We start from the raw sequence: 15,710 nt of genomic DNA on the forward strand, positions 1-15,710 counted from the left end.
CAGCCCCATTTCAAGCAGGAAATGCGAAAAGAGATTAACTTTCTTATCACTGCAAGATAGATGAGCTTGCAATGATCATCAGCAAAAGAGCAGGGACAGGTACAAATTTAACTGAAAAAAAGAAAAAAATACTGATTCTTTAAATGCTCCTTTACATCCAACGTGTGTGTGTGTGTGTGTGTGTGTGTGTGTGTGTGTGTGTGTGTGCGTGCGTGCGTGCGTGCGTGCGTGCGTGCGTGCGTGCGTGCGTGCGTGCGTGCGTGCGTGCGTGCGTGCGTGCGTGTGTGTGTGTGTGTGTCGCAGGGTGCAGCACGGTGGCGCAGTGGTTAGCACAGCAGCCTTGCAGCACTGGAGTCCTGGGTTCAAACCCCACCAAAGACAACATCTGCAAAGAGTTTGTATGTTGTCTCTGTGTTTGTTTGGGTTTCCTCCCACATTCCACAGATAAGGAATTTAGATTGTGAGCCCCAACGGGGACAGCGATGATAATGTGTGCAACCTGTAAAGCGCTGCGGAATATGTTAGCACTATATAAAGATTATTTATTTATCTACACTTAGGACCATATATATTTGGACAGAGACAATATTTTTCTAATTTTGGTTATAGACATTACCACAATGAATTTTAAACAAAACAATTCAGATACAGTTGAAGTTCAGAATTTCAGCTTTCATTTGAGGGTATCCACATTAAAGTTGGATGAAGGGTTTATGAGTTTCAGCTCAGTATCAGTTACTTTAAGAAATGAAGGTCAGTCAGTCCAAAAAATTGGGAAAACTTTGAAAGTGTCCCCAAGTGCAGTTGCAAAAACCATCAAGCGCTACAAAGAAACTGGCTCACATGAGGGGACCGTCCCAGGAAAGGAAGACCAAGAGTCACCTCTGCTTCTGAGGATAAGTTTATCTGAGTCACCAGCCTCAGAAATCTCAGGTTAACAGCAGCACAAATTAGAGACCAGGTCAATGTCACACACAGTTCTAGCAGCAGACACATCTCTACAACAACTGTTAAGAGGAGACTTTGTGCAGCAGGCCTTCATGGTAAAATAGGTGCTAGGAAACCACTGCTAAGGACAGGCAACAAGCATAAGAGACTTGTTTGGGCTAAAGAACACAAGAAATAGACATTAGACCAGTGGAAATCTGTGCTTTGGTCTGATGAGCCCAAATTTGAGATCTTTGGTTCCAACCATCATGTCTTTGTGCGATGCAGAAAAGGTGAACGGATGGACTCTACATGCCTGGTTCCCACCGTGAAGCATGGAGGAGGAGGTGTGATGGTGTGGGGGTGCTTTGCTGGTGACACTGTTGGGGATTTATTCAAAATTGAAGACATACTGAACCAGCATGGTTACCACAGCATCTTGCAGCAGCATGCTATTCCATCCGGTTTGCGTTTAGTTGGACCATCATTTATTTTTCAACAGGACAATGACCCCAAACACACCTCCAGGCTGTGGAATGGCTATTTGACCAAGAAGGAGAGTGATGGGGTGCTACGCCAGATGACCTGGCCTCCACAGTCACCAGACCTGAACCCAATCGAGATGGTTTGGGGTGAGCTGGACCGCAGAGTGAAGGCAAAAGGGCCAACAAGTGCTAAGCATCTCTGGGAACTCCTTCAAGATTGTTGGAAGACCATTTCCGGTGACTACCTCTTGAACCTAATCAAAAGAATGCCAAGAGTGTGCAAAGCAGTCATCAGAGCAAAAGGAGGCTATTTTGAAGAACCTAGAATATAAGACATATTTCCAGTTGTTTCACACTTTTTTGTTAAGTATATAATTCCACATGTGTTAATTCATAGTTTTGATGCCTTCTGTGTGAATTTACAATTTTCATAGTCATGAAAATACAGAAAAATCTTTAAATGGGAAGGTGGTCCAAACTTTTGGTCTGTACTGTATCTACAGTATATATTTATAGTTGTATATCTATGTATAATGTTTTTACTTAATTATATGCTGGAGTACTTATTTTAGAATTTTATCTTTGTTATTGAACATAACTACTTATACAGCATTAATCTATATGACTCCATATATCATTTAAATTCATGAACTGCTCTTAATATGTCATCATATTTGTTGTACCGAAACTAAAATTAGACACTGATATATGAAATTAGTTGTGTTTCCTATTTATTTCTCTCACTTATCAATCAACAGCTTTTTCTGCAAGAAGCCAACAGCCTCATGACCTCTCAACAGTGGGAAGCACAGATAAGAACCTTGCTGTGCAGCCAGGTTTTTTTTTGGCTAAAATGTGCCATGGTTTCAGAGAAAGACTAAGTTGTTTTTGTAGCTTTTTTAATGCTTTTTTATGCAAATTTTTGTTTGTGTTTTACAGTACCAGAAAAGTCTGTGAGACTTCAGAAATCTCATGCACGCATATTGCTTTTTTTTTTTTTTGCAGGATTTCGAGCTTTGCATGTTTTTTTTTTTGCACAATGGAGCATGTCACTTCTTTTAGCATATTTTCAGCGTTTTTAACCCATTGAAATGAATGGGTGGTGTAAAATGCACCAAAAATGCAGATATCAGGTTTTGCAGCGTTTTTTGTGCCAAAACATGATTCTGTAGATTAAGACTTTTTTTTTAAAACACTAAACTTTATCAACATGCACAAGGAATAAATCTACCATAGCAAAACTGCAGCAAATAATGCCAGAAAAACAGAGTGAAATGCTGAGAAAATGCCTAGTGTGGACTTACCCTATATAATATAGTTGGAAGATCCAGCCAGGAACCATATTCAGTAACAAGACTAGTCTAGTACAGCCCCTGGATGGCTTTTCCAGTGCTGCTACTTGTGATTGATAGACCTCTCCCATAGCAGGAGAAGTGCCAATTACCTAAGGTTCCACAGGGAAAAGCTGAGGGCAACTCCAGAATAGCCTTGTCTCTGGCAATGGACCCCAGCCACCTTTTCCCAGCGCTGCTACAAGTGATTGACAGGTCTCTCCGATAGTAGGCAGCTAGATTCTAACTCATGCGTTTTATTTAAAATTTCATTACATTTTATTGACTTTAATTATAAAGCTGTATTTTTTTGTTCAAATTCTAATTCTATTTTTTTTTCTTTTTTAAATACTTTAGTTCTGTTTTTATTGTTTAAACTTAAGAATAAATTTTTACAATCCCCTAATGTTTTGTGTTTAAAAATAACATCCTCTATATGCTGTCTCTATACTGTATATCAATTCCAGTGATTTCACTGCACAGTTGGTGTCTACATGGAGTAATTCAGTGAGTAGCAATGACTAAACCTTTGTCACTGTAAGTCATAAACAACAATACAATTAAGATGACCAGTTTTTGAATGTATCATTAAACAGAACTCCTGAAAAAATGTAATATTCACTAGTCACCTTAGTAAAGCTTGAATATTAAACTAATGCTTCGAGGAAAATGTATTGCTTTTTGGACAAGAATATTCCAATTTCAGAAGAATGCTCAAATATAAAGTTGCATCACCAGTTTGCCCATTTATAGCTGCATTTTATTTCCCTATTATTGTGTCTTTCGGATGAATGGAGAGAGAAATATTATTTATCAAAATATCATCAATTATTATTTTATGGACACTTGAATGGTATAAGTTGAATGAAGCAGGACAGATATGACCTTGGTCAGATGTGACATTATTTGAAGTGACATCTTTAAAGTGTAACATCAGAAGTAAACCAGAATGGTAACCCATGGAATATTCTCCTTCATGCTGTCATGCCCTGATCCATCCACTTTCATCCACAGGTACATCTGATCTATCTCTTAATCCAGAATACCCACTGCACCCCAGAATCCCATGTACTCCTCTTCCTCTGCTCTAACTGGTACATCTGAACTATCTCTTAATCCAGAATATCCACTGCACCACAGAATCCCATGTACTCCTCTTCCTCTGCTTTTGCTGGTATGTCTGATCTATCTCTTAATCCAGAATATCCCCTGCACCCCAGAATCCCATGTACTCCTCTTCCTCTGCTCTAACTGGTATATCTGAACTATTTCTTAATCCAGAATACCCACTGCACCCCAGAATCCCATGTACTCCTCTTCCTCTGCTTTTGCTGGTATGTCTGATCTATCTCTTAATCCAGAATATCCCCTGCACCCCAGAATCCCATGTTCTCCTCTTCCTCTGCTCTAACTGGTACGTCTGAACTATCTCTTAATCCAGAATACCCACTGCACCCCAGAATCCCATGTACTCCTCTTCCTCTGCTCTAACTGGTACGTCTGATCTATCTCTTAATCCAGAATATCCCCTGCACCCCAGAATCCCATGTACTCCTCTTCCTCTGCTCTAACTGGTACGTCTGAACTATCTCTTAATCCAGAATACCCACTGCACCACAGAATCCCATGTACTCCTCTTCCTCTGCTTTTGCTGGTATGTCTGATCTATCTCTTAATCCAGAATATCCCCTGCACCCCAGAATCCCATGTTCTCCTCTTCCTCTGCTCTAACTGGTATATCTGAACTATCTCTTAATCCAGAATACCCACTGCACCCCAGAATCCCATGTACTCCTCTTCCTCTGCTCTAACTGGTACATCTGAACTATCTCTTAATCCAGAATATCCACTGCACCACAGAATCCCATGTACTCCTCTTCCTCTGCTTTTGCTGGTATGTCTGATCTATCTCTTAATCCAGAATATCCCCTGCACCCCAGAATCCCATGTACTCCTCTTCCTCTGCTCTAACTGGTACGTCTGAACTATCTCTTAATCCAGAATATCCACTGCACCACAGAATCCCATGTACTCCTCTTCCTCTGCTTTAAATGGTACGTCTGATCTATCTCTTAATCCAGAATATCCACTGCACGCCAGAATCCCATGTACTCCTCTTCCTCTGCTCTAACTGGTACATCTGAACTATCTCTTAATCCAGAATATCCACTGCACCACAGAATCCCATGTACTCCTCTTCCTCTGCTTTTGCTGGTATGTCTGATCTATCTCTTAATCCAGAATATCCCCTGCACCCCAGAATCCCATGTACTCCTCTTCCTCTGCTCTAACTGGTACGTCTGAACTATCTCTTAATCCAGAATATCCACTGCACCACAGAATCCCATGTACTCCTCTTCCTCTGCTTTAAATGGTACGTCTGATCTATCTCTTAATCCAGAATATCCACTGCACGCCAGAATCCCATGTACTCCTCTTCCTCTGCTCTAACTGGTACGTCTGAACTATCTCTTAATCCAGAATACCCACTGCACCCCAGAATCCCATGTTCTCCTCTTCCTCTGCTCTAACAGGTATGTCTGAACTATATCTTAATCCAGAATATCCACTGCACCACAGAATCCCATGTACTCCTCTTCCTCTGCTTTTACTGGTACGTCTAATCTATCTCTTAATCCAGAATATCCACTGCACCCCAGAATCCCATGTACTCCTCTTCCTCTGCTTTAAATGGTACGTCTGATCTATCTCTTAATCCTGAATACCCACTGCACCCCAGAATCCCATGTACTCCTCTTCCTCTGCTCTAACTGGTATGTCTGAACTATCTCTTAATCCAGAATATCCACTGCACCACAGAATCCCATGTACTCCTCTTCCTCTGCTTTTGCTGGTATGTCTGATCTATCTCTTAATCCAGAATATCCCCTGCACCCCAGAATCCCATGTACTCCTCTTCCTCTGCTCTAACTGGTACGTCTGAACTATCTCTTAATCCAGAATATCCACTGCACCACAGAATCCCATGTACTCCTCTTCCTCTGCTTTAAATGGTACGTCTGATCTATCTCTTAATCCAGAATATCCACTGCACGCCAGAATCCCATGTACTCCTCTTCCTCTGCTCTAACTGGTACGTCTGAACTATCTCTTAATCCAGAATATCCACTGCACCTCAGAATCCCATGTACTCCTCTTCCTCTGCTTTAAATGGTACGTCTGATCTATCTCTTAATCCAGAATATCCACTGCACGCCAGAATCCCATGTACTCCTCTTCCTCTGCTCTAACTGGTACGTCTGAACTATCTCTTAATCCAGAATACCCACTGCACCCCAGAATCCCATGTTCTCCTCTTCCTCTGCTCTAACAGGTATGTCTGAACTATATCTTAATCCAGAATATCCACTGCACCACAGAATCCCATGTACTCCTCTTCCTCTGCTTTTGCTGGTATGTCTGATCTATCTCTTAATCCAGAATATCCCCTGCACCCCAGAATCCCATGTACTCCTCTTCCTCTGCTCTAACTGGTACGTCTGAACTATCTCTTAATCCAGAATATCCACTGCACCACAGAATCCCATGTACTCCTCTTCCTCTGCTTTAAATGGTACGTCTGATCTATCTCTTAATCCAGAATATCCACTGCACGCCAGAATCCCATGTACTCCTCTTCCTCTGCTCTAACTGGTACATCTGAACTATCTCTTAATCCAGAATATCCACTGCACCACAGAATCCCATGTACTCCTCTTCCTCTGCTTTTGCTGGTATGTCTGATCTATCTCTTAATCCAGAATATCCCCTGCACCCCAGAATCCCATGTACTCCTCTTCCTCTGCTCTAACTGGTACGTCTGAACTATCTCTTAATCCAGAATATCCACTGCACCACAGAATCCCATGTACTCCTCTTCCTCTGCTTTAAATGGTACGTCTGATCTATCTCTTAATCCAGAATATCCACTGCACGCCAGAATCCCATGTACTCCTCTTCCTCTGCTCTAACTGGTACGTCTGAACTATCTCTTAATCCAGAATACCCACTGCACCCCAGAATCCCATGTTCTCCTCTTCCTCTGCTCTAACAGGTATGTCTGAACTATATCTTAATCCAGAATATCCACTGCACCACAGAATCCCATGTACTCCTCTTCCTCTGCTTTTACTGGTACGTCTAATCTATCTCTTAATCCAGAATATCCACTGCACCCCAGAATCCCATGTACTCCTCTTCCTCTGCTTTAAATGGTACGTCTGATCTATCTCTTAATCCTGAATACCCACTGCACCCCAGAATCCCATGTACTCCTCTTCCTCTGCTCTAACTGGTATGTCTGAACTATCTCTTAATCCAGAATATCCACTGCACCACAGAATCCCATGTACTCCTCTTCCTCTGCTTTTGCTGGTATGTCTGATCTATCTCTTAATCCAGAATATCCCCTGCACCCCAGAATCCCATGTACTCCTCTTCCTCTGCTCTAACTGGTACGTCTGAACTATCTCTTAATCCAGAATATCCACTGCACCACAGAATCCCATGTACTCCTCTTCCTCTGCTTTAAATGGTACGTCTGATCTATCTCTTAATCCAGAATATCCACTGCACGCCAGAATCCCATGTACTCCTCTTCCTCTGCTCTAACTGGTACGTCTGAACTATCTCTTAATCCAGAATATCCACTGCACCTCAGAATCCCATGTACTCCTCTTCCTCTGCTTTAAATGGTACGTCTGATCTATCTCTTAATCCAGAATATCCACTGCACGCCAGAATCCCATGTACTCCTCTTCCTCTGCTCTAACTGGTACGTCTGAACTATCTCTTAATCCAGAATACCCACTGCACCCCAGAATCCCATGTTCTCCTCTTCCTCTGCTCTAACAGGTATGTCTGAACTATATCTTAATCCAGAATATCCACTGCACCACAGAATCCCATGTACTCCTCTTCCTCTGCTTTTACTGGTACGTCTAATCTATCTCTTAATCCAGAATATCCACTGCACCCCAGAATCCCATGTACTCCTCTTCCTCTGCTTTAAATGGTACGTCTGATCTATCTCTTAATCCTGAATACCCACTGCACCCCAGAATCCCATGTACTCCTCTTCCTCTGCTCTAACTGGTATGTCTGAACTATCTCTTAATCCAGAATATCCACTGCACCACAGAATCCCATGTACTCCTCTTCCTCTGCTTTTGCTGGTATGTCTGATCTATCTCTTAATCCAGAATATCCCCTGCACCCCAGAATCCCATGTACTCCTCTTCCTCTGCTCTAACTGGTACGTCTGAACTATCTCTTAATCCAGAATATCCACTGCACCACAGAATCCCATGTACTCCTCTTCCTCTGCTTTAAATGGTACGTCTGATCTATCTCTTAATCCAGAATATCCACTGCACGCCAGAATCCCATGTACTCCTCTTCCTCTGCTCTAACTGGTACGTCTGAACTATCTCTTAATCCAGAATACCCACTGCAACCCAGAATCCCATGTACTCCTCTTCCTCTGCTCTAACTGGTACATCTGAACTATCTCTTAATCCAGAATATCCACTGCACCCCAGAATCCCATGTACTCCTCTTCCTCTGCTTTTGCTGGTATGTCTGATCTATCTCTCAATCCAGAATATCCCCTGCACCCCAGAATCCCATGTTCTCCTCTTCCTCTGCTCTAACTGGTACGTCTGAACTATCTCTTAATCCAGAATACCCACTGCACCCCAGAATCCCATGTACTCCTCTTCCTCTGCTCTAACTGGTACGTCTGAACTATCCCTTAATCCAGAATATCCACTGCACCACAGAATCCCATGTACTCCTCTTCCTCTGCTTTTGCTGGTATGTCTGATCTATCTCTTAATCCAGAATATCCCCTGCACCCCAGAATCCCATGTTCTCCTCTTCCTCTGCTCTAACTGGTATATCTGAACTATCTCTTAATCCAGAATACCCACTGCACCCCAGAATCCCATGTACTCCTCTTCCTCTGCTCTAACTGGTACATCTGAACTATCTCTTAATCCAGAATATCCACTGCACCACAGAATCCCATGTACTCCTCTTCCTCTGCTTTTGCTGGTATGTCTGATCTATCTCTTAATCCAGAATATCCCCTGCACCCCAGAATCCCATGTACTCCTCTTCCTCTGCTCTAACTGGTACGTCTGATCTATCTCTTAATCCAGAATATCCCCTGCACCCCAGAATCCCATGTACTCCTCTTCCTCTGCTCTAACTGGTACGTCTGAACTATCTCTTAATCCAGAATATCCACTGCACCACAGAATCCCATGTACTCCTCTTCCTCTGCTTTAAATGGTACGTCTGATCTATCTCTTAATCCAGAATATCCACTGCACGCCAGAATCCCATGTACTCCTCTTCCTCTGCTCTAACTGGTACGTCTGAACTATCTCTTAATCCAGAATACCCACTGCACCCCAGAATCCCATGTTCTCCTCTTCCTCTGCTCTAACAGGTATGTCTGAACTATATCTTAATCCAGAATATCCACTGCACCACAGAATCCCATGTACTCCTCTTCCTCTGCTTTTACTGGTACGTCTAATCTATCTCTTAATCCAGAATATCCACTGCACCCCAGAATCCCATGTACTCCTCTTCCTCTGCTTTAAATGGTACGTCTGATCTATCTCTTAATCCTGAATACCCACTGCACCCCAGAATCCCATGTACTCCTCTTCCTCTGCTCTAACTGGTATGTCTGAACTATCTCTTAATCCAGAATATCCACTGCACCACAGAATCCCATGTACTCCTCTTCCTCTGCTTTTGCTGGTATGTCTGATCTATCTCTTAATCCAGAATATCCCCTGCACCCCAGAATCCCATGTACTCCTCTTCCTCTGCTCTAACTGGTACGTCTGAACTATCTCTTAATCCAGAATATCCACTGCACCACAGAATCCCATGTACTCCTCTTCCTCTGCTTTAAATGGTACGTCTGATCTATCTCTTAATCCAGAATATCCACTGCACGCCAGAATCCCATGTACTCCTCTTCCTCTGCTCTAACTGGTACGTCTGAACTATCTCTTAATCCAGAATATCCACTGCACCTCAGAATCCCATGTACTCCTCTTCCTCTGCTTTAAATGGTACGTCTGATCTATCTCTTAATCCAGAATATCCACTGCACGCCAGAATCCCATGTACTCCTCTTCCTCTGCTCTAACTGGTACGTCTGAACTATCTCTTAATCCAGAATACCCACTGCACCCCAGAATCCCATGTTCTCCTCTTCCTCTGCTCTAACAGGTATGTCTGAACTATATCTTAATCCAGAATATCCACTGCACCACAGAATCCCATGTACTCCTCTTCCTCTGCTTTTGCTGGTATGTCTGATCTATCTCTTAATCCAGAATATCCCCTGCACCCCAGAATCCCATGTACTCCTCTTCCTCTGCTCTAACTGGTACGTCTGAACTATCTCTTAATCCAGAATATCCACTGCACCACAGAATCCCATGTACTCCTCTTCCTCTGCTTTAAATGGTACGTCTGATCTATCTCTTAATCCAGAATATCCACTGCACGCCAGAATCCCATGTACTCCTCTTCCTCTGCTCTAACTGGTACATCTGAACTATCTCTTAATCCAGAATATCCACTGCACCACAGAATCCCATGTACTCCTCTTCCTCTGCTTTAAATGGTACGTCTGATCTATCTCTTAATCCAGAATATCCACTGCACGCCAGAATCCCATGTACTCCTCTTCCTCTGCTCTAACTGGTACGTCTGAACTATCTCTTAATCCAGAATACCCACTGCACCCCAGAATCCCATGTTCTCCTCTTCCTCTGCTCTAACAGGTATGTCTGAACTATATCTTAATCCAGAATATCCACTGCACCACAGAATCCCATGTACTCCTCTTCCTCTGCTTTTACTGGTACGTCTAATCTATCTCTTAATCCAGAATATCCACTGCACCCCAGAATCCCATGTACTCCTCTTCCTCTGCTTTAAATGGTACGTCTGATCTATCTCTTAATCCTGAATACCCACTGCACCCCAGAATCCCATGTACTCCTCTTCCTCTGCTCTAACTGGTATGTCTGAACTATCTCTTAATCCAGAATATCCACTGCACCACAGAATCCCATGTACTCCTCTTCCTCTGCTTTTGCTGGTATGTCTGATCTATCTCTTAATCCAGAATATCCCCTGCACCCCAGAATCCCATGTACTCCTCTTCCTCTGCTCTAACTGGTACGTCTGAACTATCTCTTAATCCAGAATATCCACTGCACCACAGAATCCCATGTACTCCTCTTCCTCTGCTTTAAATGGTACGTCTGATCTATCTCTTAATCCAGAATATCCACTGCACGCCAGAATCCCATGTACTCCTCTTCCTCTGCTCTAACTGGTACGTCTGAACTATCTCTTAATCCAGAATATCCACTGCACCTCAGAATCCCATGTACTCCTCTTCCTCTGCTTTAAATGGTACGTCTGATCTATCTCTTAATCCAGAATATCCACTGCACGCCAGAATCCCATGTACTCCTCTTCCTCTGCTCTAACTGGTACGTCTGAACTATCTCTTAATCCAGAATACCCACTGCACCCCAGAATCCCATGTTCTCCTCTTCCTCTGCTCTAACAGGTATGTCTGAACTATATCTTAATCCAGAATATCCACTGCACCACAGAATCCCATGTACTCCTCTTCCTCTGCTTTTACTGGTACGTCTAATCTATCTCTTAATCCAGAATATCCACTGCACCCCAGAATCCCATGTACTCCTCTTCCTCTGCTTTAAATGGTACGTCTGATCTATCTCTTAATCCTGAATACCCACTGCACCCCAGAATCCCATGTACTCCTCTTCCTCTGCTCTAACTGGTATGTCTGAACTATCTCTTAATCCAGAATATCCACTGCACCACAGAATCCCATGTACTCCTCTTCCTCTGCTTTTGCTGGTATGTCTGATCTATCTCTTAATCCAGAATATCCCCTGCACCCCAGAATCCCATGTACTCCTCTTCCTCTGCTCTAACTGGTACGTCTGAACTATCTCTTAATCCAGAATATCCACTGCACCACAGAATCCCATGTACTCCTCTTCCTCTGCTTTAAATGGTACGTCTGATCTATCTCTTAATCCAGAATATCCACTGCACGCCAGAATCCCATGTACTCCTCTTCCTCTGCTCTAACTGGTACGTCTGAACTATCTCTTAATCCAGAATACCCACTGCAACCCAGAATCCCATGTACTCCTCTTCCTCTGCTCTAACTGGTACATCTGAACTATCTCTTAATCCAGAATATCCACTGCACCCCAGAATCCCATGTACTCCTCTTCCTCTGCTTTTGCTGGTATGTCTGATCTATCTCTCAATCCAGAATATCCCCTGCACCCCAGAATCCCATGTTCTCCTCTTCCTCTGCTCTAACTGGTACGTCTGAACTATCTCTTAATCCAGAATACCCACTGCACCCCAGAATCCCATGTACTCCTCTTCCTCTGCTCTAACTGGTACGTCTGAACTATCCCTTAATCCAGAATATCCACTGCACCACAGAATCCCATGTACTCCTCTTCCTCTGCTTTTGCTGGTATGTCTGATCTATCTCTTAATCCAGAATATCCCCTGCACCCCAGAATCCCATGTTCTCCTCTTCCTCTGCTCTAACTGGTATATCTGAACTATCTCTTAATCCAGAATACCCACTGCACCCCAGAATCCCATGTACTCCTCTTCCTCTGCTCTAACTGGTACATCTGAACTATCTCTTAATCCAGAATATCCACTGCACCACAGAATCCCATGTACTCCTCTTCCTCTGCTTTTGCTGGTATGTCTGATCTATCTCTTAATCCAGAATATCCCCTGCACCCCAGAATCCCATGTACTCCTCTTCCTCTGCTCTAACTGGTACGTCTGAACTATCTCTTAATCCAGAATATCCACTGCACCACAGAATCCCATGTACTCCTCTTCCTCTGCTTTAAATGGTACATCTGATCTATCTCTTAATCCAGAATATCCACTGCACGCCAGAATCCCATGTACTCCTCTTCCTCTGCTCTAACTGGTACGTCTGAACTATCTCTTAATCCAGAATACCCACTGCACCCCAGAATCCCATGTTCTCCTCTTCCTCTGCTCTAACAGGTATGTCTGAACTATATCTTAATCCAGAATATCCACTGCACCACAGAATCCCATGTACTCCTCTTCCTCTGCTTTTACTGGTACGTCTAATCTATCTCTTAATCCAGAATATCCACTGCACCCCAGAATCCCATGTACTCCTCTTCCTCTGCTTTAAATGGTACGTCTGAACTATCTCTTAATCCAGAATACCCACTGCACCCCAGAATCCCATGTACTCCTCTTCCTCTGCTTTAAATGGTACGTCTGATCTATCTCTTAATCCAGAATATCCACTGCACCCCAGAATCCCATGTACTCCTCTTCCTCTGCTCTAACTGGTACGTCTGAACTATCTCTTAATCCAGAATACCCACTGCACCCCAGAATCCCATGTTCTCCTCTTCCTCTGATCTAACTGGTACGTCTGAACTATATCTTAATCCAGAATATCCACTGCACCACAGAATCCCATGTACTTCTCTTCCTCTGCTTTTACTGGTACGTCTAATCTATCTCTTAATCCAGAATATCCACTGCACCCCAGAATCCCATGTACTCCTCTTCCTCTGCTTTAAATGGTACGTCTGAACTATCTCTTAATCCAGAATACCCAATGCACCCCAGAATCCCATGTACTCCTCTTCCTCTGCTCTAACTGGTATGTCTGAACTATCTCTTAATCCAGAATACCCACTGCACCCCAGAATCCCATGTTCTCCTCTTCCTCTGCTCTAACTGGTACGTCTGAACTATATCTTAATCCAGAATATCCACTGCACCACAGAATCCCATGTACTCCTCTTCCTCTGCTTTTACTGGTATGTCTAATCTATCTCTTAATCCAGAATATCCACTGCACCCCAGAATCCCATGTACTCCTCTTCCTCTGCTCTAACTGGTACGTCTGAACTATCTCTTAAGCCACAATGCCCACTGCACCCCAGAATCCCATGTACTCCTCTTCCTCTGCTCTAACTGGTACGTCTGAACTATCTCTTAATCCAGAATATCCACTGCACCACAGAATCCCATGTACTCCTCTTCCTCTGCTTTTGCTGGTATGTCTGATCTATCTCTTAATCCAGAATAACCCCTGCACCCCAGAATCCCATGTTCTCCTCTTCCTCTGCTCTAACTGGTATATCTGAACTATCTCTTAATCCAGAATACCCACTGCACCCCAGAATCCCATGTACTCCTCTTCCTCTGCTCTAACTGGTACATCTGAACTATCTCTTAATCCAGAATATCCACTGCACCACAGAATAATAATAATAATAATAATAATAATTTTTATTTATATAGCGCCAACATATTCCGCAGCGCTTTACAAATTATAGAGGGGACTTGTACATACAATAGACATTACAGCATAACAGAAATACAGTTCAAAACAGATACCAAGAGGAGTGAGGGCCCTGCTCGTAAGCTTACAAACTATGAGGAAAAGGGGAGACACGAGAGGTGGATGGTAACAATTGCTATAGTTATTCGGACCAGTCATAGTGTAAGGCTTGGGTGTTCATGTAAAGCTGCATGAACCAGTTAATTAATTTTTTTTTTTTTTTTTAATATAGGCCACACAGGGATCGTTAGGTTAATGCATTGAGGCGGTAGGCCAGTCTGAACAAATGAGTTTTTAGGGCACGCTTAAAACTGTGGGGATTGGGGATTAATCGTATTATCCTAGGTAGTGCATTCCAAAGAATCGGCGCAGCACGTGTAAAGTCTTGGAGACGGGAGTGGGAGGTTCTGATTATTGAGGATGCTAACCTGAGGTCATCAGCGGAGCGGAGGGCACGGGTAGGGTGGTAGACTGAGACCAGAGAGGAGATGTAGGGTGGTGCTGAGCCATGGAGTGCTTTGTGGATGAGGGTAGTAGTTTTGTACTGGATTCTTGAGTGGATGGGTAACCAGTGTAATGACTGGCACAAGGTAGAGGCATCGGTGTAACGGTTGGTGAGGAATATGATCCTGGCAGCAGCATTCAGGACAGATTGGAGCGGGGAGAGTTTGGTAAGAGGGAGGCCGATTAGTAGAGAGTTACAATAGTCCAGACGAGAATGAATAAGTGAAACAGTAAGAGTTTTTGCAGAGTCGAAAGTAAGAAAAGGGCGAATTCTAGAAATGTTTTTGAGATGCAGGTAAGAAGAGCGAGCCAGTGATCGGATGTGGGGGGTGAATGAAAGGTCAGAATCAAGGATGACCCCAAGGCAGCGGGCATGTTGCTTTGGAGTAATGGTGGAACCGCAAACGGAGATGGCAATGTCAGGCAAAGGTAGGTTAGTAGAGGGAGAAAACACGAGGAGTTCAGTTTTTGACAGGTTTAGTTTCAGATAGAGGGAGGACATGATGCTAGAGACAGCGGTAAGACAATCACTGGTGTTTTCTAATAAGGCAGGCGTGAGATCAGGAGAAGAAGTGTATAGTTGGGTGTCGTCAGCATAGAGATGGTACTGGAAGCCAAATCTACTGATTGTTTGTCCAATAGGGGCAGTATACAAAGAGAAGAGGAGGGGGCCTAGGACTGATCCTTGAGGAACCCCAACAGTAAGGGGAAGGTGAGAGGAGGAGGAACCAGCGAAACATACAGTGAAGGATCGGTCAGAGAGATAGGAGGAGAACCAGGAGAGAACGGTGTCCTTGAGGCCGATGGAGCGGAGCATAGTGAGGAGGAGCTGATGATCCACAGTATCAAATGCTGCAGAGAGATCCAAGAGAATTAGCATGGAGTAGTGACCATTAGATTTAGCTGTTAGTAGGTCATTAGAGACTTTAGTGAGGGCAGTTTCAGTAGAGTGTAAAGAGCGGAAACCAGATTGAAGAGGGTCGAGAAGAGAGTTATCTGAGA

Source organism: Ranitomeya imitator, chromosome 2 (genome assembly GCF_032444005.1).
Source record: "Ranitomeya imitator isolate aRanImi1 chromosome 2, aRanImi1.pri, whole genome shotgun sequence".
Lineage (NCBI taxonomy): Eukaryota > Metazoa > Chordata > Amphibia > Anura > Dendrobatidae > Ranitomeya > Ranitomeya imitator.